Raw genomic sequence first — 20424 nt, 5'->3', positions numbered from 1 at the left:
GATGTTGTGGAAAAGCTTCTTCGTTTGTGAGCGTTGCATTTTCGGCATTCCGCACCATATCACCCTCAAACCAACGGCTTGACAGAGCGCACAAACCGCACACTCGTAAACATGCTGTCTGTGCACATCGCATCTGACCACAAGAATTGGGATACTATACTACTGTTTATAACGTTGGCATTCAACATTGCAGTACATGATACGACAGGGTATACAGCCCGTTTTTCCTTCTACATGCCTGTCCCCCTCGGAATTGTCTAGACACCATTCTTCTTTACTCCGTCCAAGAAAAACCGTGCATCGCGGAAAGTCTTTGTCGAGTCGAAGAAGCTCGCCGTCTCACCCGTTTGCGAATTCTCGCTTCGCAAGAGCGTTCAAAAGCTCGGTATAACAGCCGGCATAACTATGTGCCTTACGCCCCCGAAGACTTAGTATGGCTTCGGCGACCTCTCCGAAGCCGTGGTTTAGCCCAGAAAATGTTGGCGCATTACGCCGGCCCTTACGTTGTGCTTGAGCGTGTCAGCGAAGTGAACTACCGAACAGCACTTATGACAGCCAGTGGTCGTCGCTCAGTCACAACCGAAGTTGCCCATGTCGCCCGGATGAAGCTGTGTCACTCTCGTGGATACGAATAACTAGGGGCTTCGTCTGCCCAGGGGGAAAATGTAACAGTCCAGAAGAAGATGAAGCTTACAGCACAAGTGAAGGAGAAAGACGTTGGATAAGACTCTCGTGCCGGACGCGCTGCCATTGACCAGCTGAGCTCCCTGCCCTATCGCCTTGTTGTGCAGCGCTCCGACGTCTTGCCCCCATCGTAACAATATTTTCTTTTCATATTTCTTGTTGTTTCTCGTTGTTCAATGAGTTCTGACAGTTTGTTGAGCTACGCGTATTCCTGAACAATTGGGATGAGATTAAGTTTTGGTAATGAAGGGATTGTACGCATTGCGTTCCTACTTGTTTCCAATTCTGCCCGCTGTCGCCTCTTGAGTCTTTGGAACTGAGCTTGGTATAGTTTATCCTGGGCAGAGTCCCCGATTGTACATACATCTTGGCATCTCCGTACGGGCTCCTCCCCCCCCCCCCCTTGATAAAAAGTTCTTTTATCAAATGCAAGGAAGCCGCACCGACTTTTTCATCCTATGAAGCTATTGTGTTCTTTTGCCAGATTTATGAATATCTAGGACAAGATCTCTCAACTCGTCCACCTCTTGTAATTCCTGATTTCCAATCTTCAGCGTAATTCTTTTCGTTTCCAATTATTTTGTCCCATTTTTATTTGCAACATGAATGTAGCTGGACTTTTGGGATGACAGCTCCAGACCTGCAACGCAGGCGTACTCATCTAGTGTATTTAGGGCCCCTTGCAAATAACAATTTTGTTTCTCAAGGCGTTTATCAGTAGACCATATTGTGATATCGTCTGCGTAAATAATGAACCGCACCTCTGGTATTTCAGCTAATTTCTACGCAAAAGGTATGAGTGCGATATTACATAACAAAGGTGCTAAGACTGTCTCTTGCGGCACGCCTCTGTTTGGTGTGTAATTGCCGATGTGTTGTCCATTTATCCCGACAGGAAACGTTCCGTCGTTAAGCAGGTTATGCACCGCCTTTATGACCTTTAGTGGAATGCCCATACTTTCCATCTTTCTAAATCTTGGCATGTAACGCTTTAGCCTTAGCCACGTCGGCAGGCACCACAGTGCGTACAAGGTGGCTATGAGGTGACACATGTACGACCTCTTCGGTTAGTATGGCCAACCCTGATTTTGGGGCAAGTCTTTTACAGAATGAAATTTGCTACGTCTGGTATTTTTGCTGACTTTCCATCCACCATGACAGAGGGTGGCTATCATTTTTTAATAAATCTTGCAAATTGTGAGAGTTAGCGATATTGGCCGCAAAGACTGTAGGCTTGTAGAAGGTTGGAAAATAGCACGAAAGTACACGAAGGACGGAAGGAAGTAAGGAACGGAAAAGCGCTATCCTTACTTCTTACTGTCTTACTTCCTTCCGTCCTTCGTGTACTTTCGCGCTATTTTCCATCATGAATGTTAACCAATTCGCCCAACTTTCGGCATTACTTAACGCAATTTAGAAGCAGTTTTGGAGTCATGACGTCACCCCATAGAAACCACGACACACTTGCAGCTTGCAGTTCGTGACCGGGGAGAGGTAAACATGGAGAGGGACCCAAACCCCGCGATAGAAAAACGTCGGCGAAGGTGGCACAAAAGCGTCCCCTCTCTGAAAGCGACAGTACGGGAACGAGACATGATGGGACAGAATGCTGCACTAGCGCCCCATCGTGACATGCGCATAAACTAATCACCCCACTTTTTAAGGGGCAGGAACACATACCCAAACACACAAACGCTGGTAGAGAGGGTAAGTAGGGTTATAGTAGGGTGCAAGATTTCTAAGAGGGGGTAAGTGAAAAGGGACCTGCTTATAGTAGGTACAGCTACGCCCAAGGCCTTCTAAAGGGGGTAAATTTTGTCTTAGAGTGCTGAAGCGAAATCTGCAAAAAAAAAAAAAAAGAACCATGCCGCTGGTATCCGAGTGATGGGCATTCCGAGGTATCTTCGTACATTCGAGCGAGTCAAATCTGCGTGCGACCCATGTACGCTTTCTGCATTTGTCATAGTAGCATTGGTTCGAGCCATTTCGCGTTTTTAACAAAGGGACAGCGTCTCTTCTCTCCCGTACATCTGCTTTCGCATCGAGGAATCCGCGGCGGCGCTCGCGCCGCTTCGTCGTTCCATGTATTTCGAGCTGGGCGTCGCGTCGGCGCGGCACTTTCCGACGTGCAAAAATCGTGGAAAAAAAAAACGCCGCATGTATTCCGGCCTTTCGGCCTCATTCTCACAGCCGGTGCTCTTCTCCGTCGCGGCGGCACCGGCGGGGGACACTGCACGACGGATGGAGCGGCGCGATGTTCAAACAGAAAGGGGCGCTGGACGCCGTTGGGCGGGGCTTCGCCGCTCCCACGTGACTCTACGTCAGAGCGGTTTTCTTTTCTCCTGCAAAAAAAAAAAAAAAAAAAAAAAAACGAAATTGCGGAGGGCGGCTGCCTTCCCTGCAGCGGTGGAAGTCGTGTGCTCCGTGTCTGTACAAAAAAAAAAAAAAAAAAGAAACGTGCTGTATCACGTGTTCTAACAGCCGTTTGTAGCTAGAACGCGTTTTCATCTCAGCTTCGGTAACGGTACAAACACTACGTTTACTGCGCCAAAGCAAATGAGTATAATTATAGCATCCATGTATTAAACCGCAGAAACTTATGCTCACTCCAATAAAATTATTCTTCACAATCAGCGAAATTATTGTTCGCAATCCGCACAATCACAGAAAGCATAATGAACTATTCTAGCAATAAAAGAATTGTTCGCGACAACATGGCAAGATGGTTTTGATACGAGCATTAAAAATCAAGTTAGAATGGCACCAACTAAAATAATATTTCAAGCAAATCTGTCGGAAGTCGTGGTTAGCTGTGCCGTTCTGCATATTTCAAATTTAAATAAAATCGGCCCTTTTGTTAGCCTCTTGTGCTTTGGGGCTGGAAGGCATTGCCATCTTAGCTTCAGTAGCTGTACGCAACTACACAGTTTACTGCAAAGCGCCGCGCCTACAGCACGGAAGCAAATGGGTACGAATATAAACAGCGAGCATTAAAACGTAGTGTAAATGCACACTCTAGTTATATTACTCTTAATAAGCAGTTTCGTCACAACTTTCATAAAAGGGGTTCTCTGTCTGGCAGGTAGACTGCGGCCTTTTCTTGAATTTTCCCCCCATTGATATGCTTTTTCTTTATTTCTTTCCTTTGACCTCCTCCCATTCATGATGTTTTCTTGCCGCGCCATTCACCCACTGTTTGCCTTTTTTTCTCTTTTCTTTGTTCCGTTTTCTCCTCTACTCCTTTCCTCACCTCACCCATTACCTCTTTCTTTTCCTTCACCTGTGCGGCAGTCATTTTGACTTCTTCGCCTGCCTAGCCAATAGATTTTCCGCCCGTCCGAATCTTTACTGTCCCGAACCTCGTGGGCTACGCCGTACTTGTTTTTGTTTCTGGTTGTGTCTATGTAATGGATCTTAGCTCAAATTGTGAGGCACATGCTTTATATGATTTAAGTTTGCCAAGCACCTGTTCTGCGTCTTAGGTTTACGAGAAAAACTACCCGCTTAACTGTTTGCACCGAGGTATCGTTTGCATAGCTCCGGAATGAAAGGGAGTGAAATTCCAAATTTACTACTTGAGAATAGTGCTGTTACTTCAGCACCCGATATATATATATATAAAAAATAATCCCTGTCTCTTATATTCCGCATTTAGTGTCGCGACTTCTCGCAGCAGTTCGGTGTTGGAACGCCTTCTTATCTCAGCCTCAGTACAAACACCGCGCGTACTACGTAACAACAAATGGGTACGAATATATATCAAGGCAGTATCCAAGCTCAGCATAAATGCGCACTTCTATAATATTTATAACATTATTCATGGCAGTCAGCGAAATCGAAGAAATCTATAGGGACATAAATAATAACTCTGTCATCAATAAAGAAATGGGTCGCCAGAACTTGCAAGATTTCTTTTGATAAACCCATTAAAACATTCAACTGAAACATCGTAAAGTTTTGCAGCAGGTCATGTTTAGCTGCGACACCCGGTGCATTGAGAAATGAAAAAAAAAATATATGAAACGGCATCTGTTGTCTCTTGTTAGCGCCAGCGCGCTTCGCAGGGCAAAAGACGGAGGGCGCTTTTTTTTTTTTTTTCTCTGTGCTCGCGCACTGCATGCGAGCCCGCGATGGCCATGCGGCCGCTCCGCCGGGTGATGCTGCATTCACACCAAATCGGTCTAGGGGCGGGGCCTCCGCTTTTCACGTGACCACTGACGTCATAGCTTCGGCAAGAAAAAGACATTAAAAAAGCGCGCTCGGCGGGCTCTTTTCGGATGTTCATCCGCGCGCGCTCTTCTCGATCTTCTCTATCCGCCTCTACCCCGTCATATGGCCCCTTGTGTGAATAATGGTCGCAGGGAAGCTCAGGCAGCTCACCACAGTCCTCTCTTATCAACACAGACAGTAGCATATACAGACGCCACCATATTAGACACAGGTTCTGCGGCATATGTAATCTTCACCCCTTTGGAGGCGGACCCTTCCCTTCATACATGCGGCCCATACAGCAATCCTCCCCCCATCGCTACTCTAGACATTGTACCTATCATTCATGCCATCATGTAGTTCTCTGAACTTCCTCGCACTTCTTCGTACACCACTTACACTGACTCAATGGCGGCTATTCGGTTGCTGCAGCGTCGGCTAATTCCTTCGGACCTAGAAACAGCATTACACCACGCTTTACGTTCGTTGGCTTCATTGTCAGTCACTATACGGTGGGTCTCTGGCCATGCAGGAATCACAGCTGGTTCACCATCTAGCCCGCGATATTCACATCCGGGCGCCTGTGCTCCCTTGGTCAAGTCCTCTGACGTGGGACGACGCGCGTTGGCCTATAAACTCACATTTAAGGAATACTACCGCCAACTAAAAACGTCATTTAGGCTCGTACCACGCCCCCATCGGCATCTCAACGTTGCTCAAGCACATATACTTCGTAGGATTCAGACGAACACTCTTATTACACCTTCCCGACAATTCCATTTCCGTCTTCGTTCAGACCCTTCCTGTTCCAACTGTCCTGCGCTGTATGCCAATCTAGAACACTGCCTCTACTCCTGTCCAGTCGCCCAGTCCAGTCACTACATCCCTTCACCTCCCTCCTGGAGTGCCTGGCTGTCATCGGCACAGATGGAAGACCAGCTTGCCTTGGTAAACCAGGCGAACGATATGTTGAGTGCTTAATTTGCGCTGTGAAATAAAGGGATTTTCTCTCGCTCTATCCGTTCCACTGTTTCCTCCCGACCATGAGTGATGCTCCTGAACGTCAGGAGCTCATTCTGTGACGCTATCTTAGCGACATACATGAGGAAGGGGGCTACTGGCATGGATACCTAAAATGCGAAGATGATTTAAAAAAGTTAGAGAGATCTCTAGCAGCTGGCAACGTAAAGTACGCTGTGCGGACTTCACGAGAGATTGATGCGTCATCCAAAGTTCCTTTCACAGTAACGGGCTTCTAGCCAGTAATATATGTATGTGTACACATGCAAGCATCACTCTATTTTTCTTTAGCTATTTAGATGCAGGATCGACAGGAGAAGGGTAGAATTAAGGCGAACTGTGTAATGCTGTAATGTGAACTTTATACAGTACATATAAGAGCAATAATTTCGCTTTTCGTTTGTAGCAAGGATTGAGCAAAATTTATTTGCGTATGTGCGCGCGCGCGCGAGACAGAGAGAGAGAGAGTGTGTGTATGTGCGTGCGCGCGTCAGGAGTCATTTATACGAACCTGATAAATGCGTGCCTCTTTTCTGCACAATATATGTTCTCCATGATTCATCATGGCCGAAAAATTCTTATGGACGTGCCTTTCCGGGTAGAGAAAGAAGTTGTCAAAGTCTACGCCCTCGGCGAAGAATACTGGAAGAGTGACAAAGCGGTACGTGCAAGATTTTGAAATTGGTGATGGTTATACCTAGGTAATTTTCTTTTTGTTTATAATTCAACTAGCATTAGAAATTTAGCCTTTCACCTGTGCGCCTGTAACTGCCTGTAAATACGCACAAATCTGCGTGCATATGCATATATATCTTCGGTAAAGCGCGCGGGGAGAAAAGATAAAAAATGGTTGGCAGCCGCTCAATGATGTTAATTGCATTTATTATTACAATATGTATGTAGTAAAAGCGGTATTATGCATATAAATTAGTCGGCGGCAGAAATTCAGGACACGAGAAAATAATTTTTTTCTGTAAAGTTCCGCGTATATATCTCGCAGCATATATGCGGGTCTACTTGTATCTGTTTGACACCGGTTATATGCATTGGTCTTCGATTCCATGACGCGTCCTGAAAAGTTTCGCCCCTGATAGTACAACGAGCAGAGCTTGATGCTAGGGCATCGACCGCGCCAACATTCCATGACAATAAATTGTTAAGACCTCCCCTCCCCCACCCTCTTTTTTTTTCTTAAGTGAGTTCTCGCCGTCGGCCGCGGGGTGCCGGATGTACAGCGCTTCAGTTTGCTGACAGGCGACCATCAGCTTGATGGCGTAGGTGATTTCCTGTGCTCAGTGCAGGGCCTTGGTTGGCTTTCGTGGTAACTGGAAACGCGATCGAGGGGCCGCCGTGGGCTAGCAATCAGTGTCCTGCCTTCAGCACGAGGTCAACGATCGCTCACTGCTTTTCCTTCCTTCACAAGCAGCCGGAATTCGTCGGCTGCTTGTTTATGGCCTCCGGCGTCGTTAGAGTTCGACATCAGGTGCAACGCAGCGAAAGCTACGCAAACACTCCGCAAGAAAAAAAAAACAGGAGGCGTATCACTACGCGCTCGTTCTATGGCCGAGTGGTTCCTGCGGAAACGGGCTCTATTCCGAGCATACACGTCTGCAATAACTTGCTTCGCATGCCTAGGCATCTTCGCACTGCGGATATTGTAGAAAAAATGCGCACCGAAGAACCATTTTCTCAAAAAAAAGATGCACAGTGTGGAGGGCACAGCCAGCACCATCTAGTGGCACAGCTGGCCGGTTGCGGGGTGCAAAAACGCGGCACGAACGAAAACGACATAAAGAACATACAAATTCAACGAATCCGACCATTTCTCCCTAAAAAAAGGTGCTTTTCATGAAGTTGATGGCAAACGTAAGATGCATTAAGCTTGCAGACAAAGCCACTATTATTTCTTCTCGCCAAGAGCAGGCACTATTTTTCATCGCGGTTGCGGAGAGCGCTAACAAGAGCTGTAGCTTTGGCAGTGTAGCACTTGATGTATGAAACGGAGTATAGGGATATATGAAACTGTCCGGCCATCATCGCGATATCGATCTTTCACACACACACACACACACACACACACACACACACACACACACACACACACACACACACACACACACACACACACACACACACACACACACACACACACACACACACACACACACACACACACACACACACACACACACACACACACACACACACACACACACACACACACACACACACACACACACACACACACACACACACACACACACACACACACACACACACACACACACACACACACACACACACACACACACACACACACACACACACACACACACACACACACACACACACACACACACACACACACACACACACACACACACACACACACACACACACACACACACACACACACACACACACACACACACACACACACACACACACACACACACACACACACACACACACACACACACACACACACACACACACACACACACACACACACACACACACACACACACACACACACACACACACACACACACACACACACACACACACACACACACACACACACACACACACACACACACACACACACACACACACACACACACACACACACACACACACACACACACACACACACACACACACACACACACACACACACACACACACACACACACACACACACACACACACACACACACACGTATGTATATATATATATATATATATATATATATTGTTACATAAAAGTCTTCCAGGATCCAGAACTATGTATAAGATGAGGTAGGGGCGCACAAACGAAAACAAAGGTTTATTTCCGACGTTTCGGCCGGGGCCCGGCCTTCGTCAAGGAATGCGTAAAGTTATATATATCAGTTACATATATATATATATATATATATATATATATATATATATATATGTGGAGGGGGTTGAAGCTCGAATGGGTCCGGTAGGTCATAAACTTGAAGTAGGTGACACACGGTGAAAAAACAACACTTTAATCCGACGTTTCGGCCGGGGTCCGGCCTTTGTCAAGGAATGTAGAAAGAAGCTGTCGGTTCCCATTTCTTATATACATACACAATCGAAACACGTGACCAGCCACTGTCAACAAATAAACACCAAAATATCAAAAACAAGATTTCACACGCGTGATGTAATGGCGGTGCAAGGTATATAGACCGAATGACACGTGTTGCGCTTAGATCATGCATCTTAATATGTTGCACGAAGAAAAGAAGATATATCACTAAAGAGATTGTCACTATCAGGGCACAAAACAAACTATCGCGAGGTTATAATGGGTGGAGTACATGTCACATTTAATCCTGCAATATTCAGGAGGGGGAGGGGGGGATTGATCAACTGAAATATCATTCTCATTGGTAGGCGACAGTAGCAGATAACACGTCAGTAGAATTTAACAGTGAAATATAAGTGTGATTTAGCGCGGTACACACACACAAAAAAAGTAAACAGTCACTCAAATCGCGGCATGGTGACAAAACTCGATTTTCTGCTCAATGCTATGGGGACGAAAAGAAGCAGTTAAAGTTAACTGTTCGTAACAGTGTTGATAACAAAAGGAATCGTGGGCAAGGTTATTGGATAACTTGTAATGATCAGTGCATGTTACGGCGGGAAGCAATATGATCGTGAGAAACTGGCAAACATGAAAACGATCAGTGCAAGTAAAGCATGACATACTGTGAGGGGCTTTGGGCTGTGACCGTAAAAGCGCAAGCGAAGAGGCAAACAGTGCAAAATGGAGCCAATGTCGATTAAACATAATATCTTTTAAGAAGTTGCCAATGGTGCTACCATTTAGTTAAAATGCTACGACGAGAGACAAGTTAGCTTGCCAATGTTTTCATTCAGACCACAAGAAACCGTGTTAAACTTATGTATTAAAAATGATTCCCGAACTTCGCGTTCATGGTGGGTTCTGAAGCCTGATTCCAGTAAAGTTACATTTTTTCAAAGGGGTGCTTGGTAACGTTTACATGCTTAGAGATAGGAAGGTTAGGCAGTGTATTACAATGAGCTTTATTATTATTAAATCGGTATCTGAAGGGTGTTTCGGCTTGGCCAATGTACTGAATTTTGCAGATAGAACATTCAAGCATGTAAATCACGTTGTCCGTATCACATGAGAAGTTGCCTCGAATCTTTACATTAAAGTTCGATGCAGTGCTGAAAGCTTTCAGTGATGTAGTCATTTGTGCACAAACTTTGCACCGTGACTTGTTGCAAGGATGGCAGCCGATTGGTGCAGTGGGGCTAGTTTTAGACGAAGTTAAAATATCACTGAGGTTCTTGTTACGGCGATGGACAACACGGGGGGCTTGCTGATAAATTTCTTTTAGACGATCACTTTGCATGAGAGTACTATGATGTTTCTTTAATATGCCTGCAACGCTGGGGACCCAAGCTCTGGCGACCCATTTCTTTATTGATGACAGAGTTATTATATATGTTCCTATAGATTTCTTCGATTTCGCTGACTGCCATGAATAATATTATAAATATTATAGAAGTGCGCATTTATACTGAGCTTGGATACTGCCTTGATATATATCCGTACCCATTTGTTGTTTCGTAGTACGCGCGGCGTTTGTACTGAGGCTGAGATAAGAAAGCGTTCCAACACCGAACTGCTGCGAGAAGTCGTGACACTAAATGCGGAATATAAGAGACACTGATTATTTTTATATATATATATATATATATATATATATATATATATATATATATATATATATATATATATATATATATATATATATATATATATATATATCGGGTGTTGAAGTAACAGCACTATTCTCAAGTAGTAGATTTGGAATTTCACTCCCTTTCATTCCGGAGCTATGCAAACGATGCCTCGGTGCAAACAGTTAAGCGGGTAGTTTTTCTCGTAAACCTAAGACGCAGAACAGGTGCTTGGCAAACTGAAATCATATAAAGCATGTGGCTCACAATTTGAGCTAAGATCCATTATATAGACACAACCAGAAACAAAAACAAGTACGGCGTAGCACACGAGGTTCGGGACAGTAAAGATTCGGACGGGCGAAAATCTATTGGCTAGGCAGGCGAAGAAGTCAAAATGACTGCCGCACAGGTGAAGGAAAAGAAAGAGGTAATGGGTGAGGCGAGGAAAGGAGCAGAGGAGAAAACGGAACAAAGAAAAGAGAAAAAAAGGCAAACAGTGGGTGATGGCGCGGCAAGAAAAAATTATGAATGGAGGAGGTCAAAGGAAAGAAATAAAGAAAAAGCATATCAATGGGGGAAAAATTCAAGAAAAGGCCGCAGTCTACCTGCCAGACAGAGAACCCCTTTTATGAAAGTTGTGACGAAACTGCTTGTTAAGAGTAATATAACTAGAGTGTGCATTTACACTACGTTTTAATACTCGCTGTTTATATTCGTACCCATTTGCTTCCGTGCTGTAGGCGCGGCGCTTTGCAGTAAACTGTGTAGTTGCGTACAGCTACTGAAGCTAAGATGGCAATGCCTTCCAGCCCCAAAGCACAAGAGGCTAACAAAAGGGCCGATTTTATTTAAATTTGAAATATGCAGAACGGCACAGCTAACCACGACTTCCGACAGATTTGCGTGAAATATTATTTCAGTTGGTGCCATTCTAACTTGATTTTTAATGCTCGTATCAAAACCATCTTGCCATGTTGTCGCGAACAATTCTTTTATTGCTAGAATAGTTCATTATGCTTTCTGTGATTGTGCTGATTGCGAAGAATAATTTCGCTGATTGTGAAGAATAATTTTATTGGAGTGAGCATAATTTTCTACGGTTTAATACATGATTGCTATAATTATACTCATTTGTTTTGGCGCAGTACGCGTAGTGTTTGTACCGTTACCGAAGCTGAGATGAAAACGCGTTCTAGCTACAAACGGCTGTTAGAACACGTGATACAGCACGCTTCTTCTTCTTTATTTTTTTTTTTTTTCCGTACAGACACGGAGCACACGACTTCCACCGCTGCAGGGAAGGCAGCCGCCCTCCGCAAGTTCGTTTTTCTTTCTTTTTTTTTTTGCAGGAGAAAAGAAAAACCGCTCTGACGTAGAGTCACGTGGGAGCGGCGAGGCCCCGCCCAACGGCGTCCGGCGCCCCTTTCTGTTTGAACATCGCGCCGCTCCATCCGTCGTGCAGTGTCTCCCGCCGGTGCCGCCGCGACGGAGAAGAGCACCGGCTTTGAGAATGAGGCCGAAAGGCCGGAATACATGCGGCGTTTTTATTTCCACGATTTTTGCACGTCGGAAAGTGCCGCGCCGACGCGACGCCCGGCTCGAAATACATGGAACGACGAAGCGGCGCGAGCGCCTCCGCGGATACCTCGATGCGAAAGCAGATGTACGCGAGAGAAGAGACGCTGTCCCTTTGTTAAAAACGCGAAATGGCTCGATCCAATGCTACTATGACAAATGCAGAAAGCGTACATGGGTCGCACGCAGATTTGACTCGCTCGAATGTACGAAGATACCTCGGAATGCCCATCACTCGGATACCAGCGGCATGGTTCTTTTTTTTTTTTTTTGCAGATTTACCTTCAGCACTCTAAGACAAAATTTACCCCTTACCTTGGGCGTAGCTGCACCTACTATAAGCAGGTCCCTTTTCACTTACCCCCTCTTAGAAAACTTGCACCCTACTATAACCCTACTTACCCTCTCTACCAGCGTTTGTGTGTTTGGGTATGTGTTCCTGCCCCTTAAAAAGTGGGGTGATTAGTTTATGCGCATGTCACGATGGGGTGCTAGTGCAGCATTCTGTCCCATCATGTCTCGTTCCCGTACTGTCGCTTTCAGAGAGGGGACGCTTTTGTGCCACCTTCGCCGACGTTTTTCTATTGCGGGGTTTGGGTCCCTCTCCATGTTTACCTCTCCCCGGTCACGAACTGCAAGCTGCAAGTGTGTCGTGGTTTCTATGGGGTGACGTCATGACTCCTAAACTGCTTCTATATTGCGTTAAGTAATGCCGAAAGTTGGGCGAGTTGGTTAACATTCATGATAGAAAATAGCGCGAAAGTACACGAAGGACGGAAGTAAGACAGTAAGAAGTAAGGATAGCGCTTTTCCGTGCCTTACTTCCTTCCGTCCTTCGTGTACTTTCGCGCTATTTTCCAACCTTCTACAAGCCTACAGTCTTTGCGGCCAATATCGCTAACTCTCACAATTTGCAAGATTTATTAAAAAATGATAGCCACCCTCTGTCATGGTGGACGGAAAGTCAGCAAAAATACCAGACTTAGCAAATTTCATTCTGTAAAAGACTTGCCCCAAAATCAGGGTTGGTCGTACTAACCGAAGAGGTCGTACATGTGTCACCTCATAGCCACCTTGTACGCACTGTGGTGCCTGCCGACGTGGCTAAGGCTAACGCGTTACATGCCAAGATTTAGAAAGATGGAAAGTATGGGCATTCCACTAAAGGTCATAAAGGCGGTGCATAACCTACTTAACGACGGAACGTTTCCTGTCTGGATAAATGGACAACACCTCGGCAATTACACACCAAACAGAGGCGTGCCGGAAGAGATAGTCTTAGCACCTTTGTTATGTAATATCGCACTCATACCTTTTGCGTAGAAATTAGCTGAAATACCAGACGTGCGGTTCATTATTTACGCAGACGATATCACAATAGGGTCGACTGATAAACGCCTTGAGAAACAAAATCGTTATTTGCAACGGGCCCTAAATACACTAGATGAGTAATCCCGCGTTGCAGGTCTGGAGCTGTCATCCCAACAAAACAAAAAACAAAAAGAATTACGCTGAAGATTGGAAATCAGGCATTACAAGAGATGGACGAGTTGAGAGATCTTGTCCTAGATATTCATAAATCTGGCAAAAGAACACAATAGCTTCATAGGATGAAAAAGTAGGTGCGGCTTCCTTGCATTTGATAAAAGAACTTTTTATCAAGGGGGGGGGGGGGGGGAGGAGCCCGTACGGAGATGCCAAGATGTACAATCGGGGACTCTGCCCAGGATAAACTATACCAAGCTCAGTTCCAAAGACTCAAGAGGCGACAGCGGGCAGAATTGGAAACAAGTAGGAACGCAATGCGTACAATCCCTTCATTACCAAAACTTAATCTCATCCCAATTGTTCAGGAATACGCGTAGCTCAAGACACTGTCAGAACTCATTGAACAACGAGAGACAACAAGAAATATGAAACGAAAATATTGTTAGATGGGGGCAAGACGTCGGAGCGCTGCACAACAAGGCGATAGGGCAGGGAGCTCAGCTGGTCAATGGCAGCGCGTCCGGCACGAGAGTCTTATCCAACGTCTTTCTCCTTCACTTGTTCTGTAAGCTTCATCTTCTTCTGGACTGTTACATTTTCCCCCTGGGCAGACGAAGCATCTCGGGTAGCGAAGCCCTTAGTTATTCGTTTCCACGAGAGTGACACAGCTTCATCCGGGCGACATGGGCAACTTCGGTTGTGACTGAGCGACGACCACTGGCTGTCATAAGTGCTATTCGGTAGTTCACTTCGCTGACACGCTCAAGCCCAACGTAAGGGCCGGCGTAATGCGCCAACATTTTCTGGGCTAAACCACGCTTTCGGAGAGGTCGGCGAAGCCATACTAAGTCTTTGGGGGCGTAAGGCACATAGTTATGCCGGCTGTTATACCGAGCTTTTGAACGCTCTTGCGAAGCGAGAATTCGCAAACGGGTGAGACGGCGAGCTTCTTCGGCTCGACAAAGACTTTCCACGATGCACGGTTTTTCATGGACGGAGTAAAGAAGAATGGTGTCTAGACAATTCCGAGGAGGTCAGGCATGTAGAAGGAAAAACGGGCTGTAGCCTGTCGTCTCATGTGTTGCAATGTTGAATGCCAACGTTATAAACAGTTGTATAGTATCCCAATTCTTGTGGGCTGATGCGATGTGCACAGATAGCACGTTTACGAGTGTGCGGTTTGTGCGCTCTGTCAAGCCGTTGGTTTGAGGGTGATATGGTGTGGAATGCCGAAAATGCAACGCTCAAAAACGAAGAAGCTTTTCCACAACATCTGCCATAAACTGGCGACCTCGATCACTGATGATCACTCGCGGAGGGCCATGGCGGAGGATCACAGAATGGAGCAAGAACAAGGAGACGTGGTGAGCGGTGGCTGAAAGAAGAGCTGCCGTTTAGCAGTAGGGAGTGAGATAGCCGGCCCAAACTACGATCCAACGATTTCCGTCGGACGTCTTCGGGAAGGGACCCATAAGGCCGATTCCGACTTTCTCAAATGCACCACGTGGTGGTGTCATAGGATGCAGCAGGCCCTGTTGCGTGGACGTAGGACTTTTGTGTCGTTGGCACTCAGTGCAGCTCGCCACATATCGCTCAGTCACATGGCGCATCTTTGGGCAATAAAACCGGTCGCGGGCACGTTGGAGCGTTCGTGCAGAACCCAGGTGACCGGAAGTGGGGCCATCGTGCAAGGCACGTAGGATGCACGAGCAGTAGCTCTCGGGAACCACAAGCAGAAAATTCGAGCCGGTGCTTGAGTAAGGCTTTTTGTACAGAAGGCCATCACGGAGACACAATACGCTTGAAGCAGTAGAATCCCACGCCGCCGCAAGCAGTGGCTCGAGGCTTATGTCGGTGTCTTGCGTAGCCGCAGAGCCGAGGCGTCAAGAAACTCAGGCATGATGGAGGCGATGTGGTGATCGAAATCAGCAGAGTCACATTCGGTCGTAGGAAGGGGAAGACGTAAAAGACAGTCTGCATCGGCGTGTTTGCGGCCACTCTTGTACCAAACAGTGTCGTACTTCTGCAGACGAAGGGCCCAGCTTGCCAGACAACCAGATGGGTCACAAAGGTTGACGAGCCAACACAGGGCATGATGGTCCGTCACAACCATGAAATGGTGTCCATATAGGTAGCACACAAAGCGCTGAACAGCGAAAACTACAGCGAGACACTCCTGCTCCGTAACAGTGTAATTACGCTGAGGGAACGGCTTGCATACGCAATTACATGCTCGCCGGTTGCCGAACGTCGCACAAGCACAGTGTCAACACCAATCCCACTTGCATCAGTGTGGACTTCAGTCGGAGTGGAGGGGCTGAACTGCCGTAGTATGGGACTTGACGTAAGCAGAAAGTTTAGCTGACGGAAAGACGCGTCACAATCTGAGGTCTAGTCGAAAGGGACGTCCTTTTGTAAAATGGATGACAGAGGGTAGGCGACGTCTACAAACCTTCGGATGAATCGTCGAAAGTAAGAACAAAGCCCCAGTAAACTGCGGAGCTCCTTTTGAGTCTGGGGTCGTTGGAATGCTGCAATTGCTGCAGTATTCTGTGTATCTGCCGAACTTCATCGCGGTCGACGAGACGCCCGAGTACTAACACTTGACGTTCGCCAATACGGCACTTTCTAGAATTCAGGACAAGGCCAGCCTTCTGCAGGCAATCTAAAACAATAGCGAGTCGCGTATTATGTTCAGTAAATGTCCGGCCAAAAATAGCATCATCTAAATAGTACACGCAGATTTCCCACTTGAGGCCACGAAGTATTGTGTCCATAAATCATTCAAATGTGGCCGGCGCATTACATAGGCCGAAGGGCATCACGTTAAATTCAAATAGGCCGTCCGGCGCCACAAATGCAGTTTTTTCTTTGTCAGCAGGGTCCATCAGAGTCTGCCAATACCCCGATCGCGAATCAACTGAAGAGAAATAAGACACGGAGAAAAGGCAATCTATGGCATCGTCGATGCGCGGGAGAGGATACACATCCTTTTTAGTGGTCGAGTTGAGGCGACGATAGTCGATGCAGAACCTCCATGTTCCGTCTTTTTTCTTTACCAATATCACGGGAGCAGCCCAAGGACTGGAGGATTCCTGTATTACGCCCCTGTTCAACATGTCTTGGACTTGCTCGGTGATGCTCTTACGCTCTGATGGCGACATACGATACGGCTTTTGACGGATCGGATGGGCAGATCCTGTGTCAATCCTATGGCGTGCGCAAGACAGAAGAAAACATTGCAAGCCGTCGGACTGCGCGAAATCAAAGACGGAGACGTGCTGAGACAATAAGCTCGTCAATATCTGGCGTTGCGAGGCGTTCAAAGATGCGCTGATCATCGGAACAAGCTTCTGGTCAGTGGGCGAGTTAGAAGTGGGGTTGTCGGGGGAAGGAGTAACGAGAGGTACGTAATTCAGTATAGCTGTGCTAAATGAAGATATATTTTCAAGCCCGTTGGAAAAACAACCGATTCCGGTGAACAATTTATAGTCCACAGTCCGGTACGGCCCTCTTTCACACAAACCAAACAATGCGGCACTAACACATTTTTCTTTACGCACTGTGAAGAAAAGGCGCCACAGAAGCCTCAAATAAGTCGTTAATGGCACGGGAACTGGACACTTGGACGCACATTGCAGAATGGGGTGGTACGACGACTTCATCACACACACACAAAACGTCTTCATAATTTAAAGATTTAACGAGGAAGAGAACCACTAACGCATAGCGCCCCCGTCCGGTAATCAACTGTAGCGCCGCACATGCGCAGGAAGTCGATTCCCAAGATTACGTCGTGTGGAGATCGCGGCAGTACTACAAACACCGTCGGAAATACTGTGCCTCCCAAAGAAACTTTTACGCTGCACACCCCAACCGGATACAATAACTCTCTTTTTGTTCCAAATAAACATGACTGTTCTTCAAAAGTTTCTTAAATTCTAAACGCATGACCGAAACAGTAGTACCAGTGTCTACCAACGCAATTGTAGAAGAACCGTCAACTACATAAACCTGGTTCTTTAAAATGTGCACAGACGGAGGAATACTAGGCAGAAGCGCACATTGTTTAGCGACCTCACCTCCATTAGCCGCGCTAGCTAGTTTGCCTGCAAAGGCGGCGGAGATCGGCGCCGTGGTGACGGGGAACGGTCAGACGCCGGAGTATCACTGCAGAACCCTTCGTTTTGCAAACGGCCCTTCCGGGGAGGACGTTCTGGACGATAGGTGTCGATGTAGGCAGGACGGCGCGTCGGTTCGATGCTGTCGGGGGATTCCTGAACGATGCGCGCTGATTGCAGTAGCGGGAAATGTGACCCGCGAGTCCACTAGCACACCGGAAGAGGTCGATCAAAAAGTGGCGTGTCAGCTGGTTCCTTCGTGGTAGGCCGCGACGAATATCTAGTTGGTGGTTCCGGGACGATGTAGCTGTCCGGCGATCGGCACGATGTACGACTGGAGTGAGGGCGAGGATCTCAGCGCTGATGGTAAGAGAATTGTTGATAACTCTCTTCGGGTCTTGGTCGCGGGGTGTACAGGTCTTCGCGGCAGGCGAAGTCTGTGAAATTCGCGGACATTGGCGGGCACGCACCCCCATAGGTTGAAAGAGCATATGCATCACCTCCGAAGCCATTGGGCCGGGCAAGCTTCTCACGTTGTGACATCTCATCTCGAGCGATTTCACGGATGGTGCACAGGAGACTTTGAGATGGCGATTCTTCAATACTAGCCACTGTAGTGACATTTGCGAGCCGTCCAAATTTCGGTGTAATGCGGCGAATCTTTAGGGTCTCGAATGTTCGGCAGTGTCGGATAACGTCAGAGACTGAACTCAAGTTGTCCTTCGCAAAGAGGAAGTGGTAGAAGTCTTCCGCAATGCCCTTGAGCAGATGGCCTACTTTATCGTTCTCAGTAATCTAGCTGTTGACGGTCTTGCACAACTTGAGTATGGCCTCGATGTAGGGGTGCAAGTTTCTCCTGCTGCCTGGGCACTCTGAGGAAGTGTCTGCTCGGCCTGTTTTTTTTTGCAGCTAGGTCACCGAAGAATGCCTTGATTGCTTCCTCAAAACTTTCCCAAGGTGTCAGGGAGTTATAGTGGTTCTCGCTGGATGTCCACTTCGCAGCAGCAACCAACGACCTGGTGGGACACCACCGGTTCCGTCAGCGCAAGCAACTACCCGATGAGAATTTTCAAGCCTACGTAAACGGTCTACGAGAACTTTCCGCAACGTGCAATTTCGGAACTGCAACTGACCGCATGATCCGTGACCAATTACTTGAGGGAACAACGTCGCAAAAGATACGAGAGCGCTTACTTTACAAGGGATCGTCTCTCACTCTTCAACGCGCAGTTGACATTGGAAAGCAGATCGAGTAGACAGAAAGGCAATTAGAAGAATTCAACGTCAGCGCTCCTGTGAACCGCGTGCGAGAAACAATAACGGAATCATTCGACCACTCGCATGGCACGTGCTACCGCTGTGGTTTGGCTTCCCATCTAGCAAATTTCTCTGCATGCCTAGCAAAAGCCAGACACTGCCACAACTGTGGAAAGATTGGACATTTTGCAAGCGTCTGCAGGTCAAAGAAAAATAAAACTGCTAAAGGAAGAGCACCATGCCCGAAAGCAGAGACAGCCAACGCCATTACAATCTTAAACGTCAACGATAAAGATCGGCAACCGAAAGAAATTCGTGCTACAGTTACGATAGGGCAACGTTGTTTTTCTCTCATTGTTGACACTGGGGCTACATTCTCTCTGCTGAGCTAAGAACATTACCGCATATTCTTCGCGGATATCTATGCGTTGTGCTCGCCTGCTGTCACCCTCCACAACTACTCCGTAGAAAAGATAAACATCGTCGGAGGCTTTCTGGCCGACGTGGTTCATGGCGAAACCACCGCCGCAGTCTGGCGTCGATCGTCGGTTCAACTTTAACTTGCCGCAGCGTCGCGCACGCAGACTCTCTCCCCTCGCTCCCCGCCGAGCTGCAGGATCAGTTGTCGCACCTCTTCTCGACGGGCCTCGGGCTCGAAAAGAACTTCGTGCACCACATCCAGCGTCGCTCGTCCGTGCCGCCGGTTTCTGCAAAACTGCGGCATCTGCCCTTGACTCTGCGAGAGCCAGTTTCAGAGGAGCTACGCCGTCTGCAGTCGCAGGGGATAATAGAACCCGTGTCTGCATCGGAATGGGTCTCCCCCATAGTCGTCGTGCGAAAGAAAGATGGCTCGCTTCAGTTGTGCGTGGACCTCCACGAGGCTAACAAAGCTGTCATCGCCGAAGCGTTTCCTCTCCTGCACACGGAAGAACTCCTGCATCAACTAGCAGGTGGGACGTGTTTTTCGAGGCTTGACTGGCGTCTGCGTACCACCAAGTTGAACTTACACCGGAGAGTCGCGACCTAACAACTTTTATCACGCATGATGGGTTGTTATTCAAAAGAGTATGTTTTGGTCTGGCCTCTGCTCCTGCGGCTTTTCAGAGAATGATGCAACTGTTGTTGAAGAACTGCAAGGGTGTGCTCTGCTACATTGATGACATAATCATCTGGGGAAGGACACGCCAGGAGCATAACAAAAATTTGAAGCAGGTACTTGAACGTATAAGCGCTTCAGGATTGAAGCGAAATGATAAATTTCTTTTCGCTGTTCCTAAGCTGCAATTTTTGGGACATGTCGTTAGTGGGAAAAGTTTGTGCCCATTGCCTTCCA

The 20424-nt window shown here is 47.2% G+C and overlaps 1 pseudogene; it reads left to right on the top strand.

Annotated features, from left to right (window-relative positions):
- The first annotated feature begins 5936 nt into the window (after positions 1-5936).
- LOC146187512 (uncharacterized) overlaps positions 5937-20424 on the top strand; it is a 143231-nt pseudogene continuing 128743 nt past the window's right edge.

Source organism: Amblyomma maculatum, chromosome 6, assembly GCF_055883805.1.
Source record: "Amblyomma maculatum isolate TAMU_Amacu chromosome 6, ASM5588380v1, whole genome shotgun sequence".
NCBI classification, from domain to species: domain Eukaryota; kingdom Metazoa; phylum Arthropoda; class Arachnida; order Ixodida; family Ixodidae; genus Amblyomma; species Amblyomma maculatum.
The sequence above is the reverse complement of the archived record's forward strand: the minus strand, read 5'-3'. Positions and strand labels throughout refer to the sequence as shown.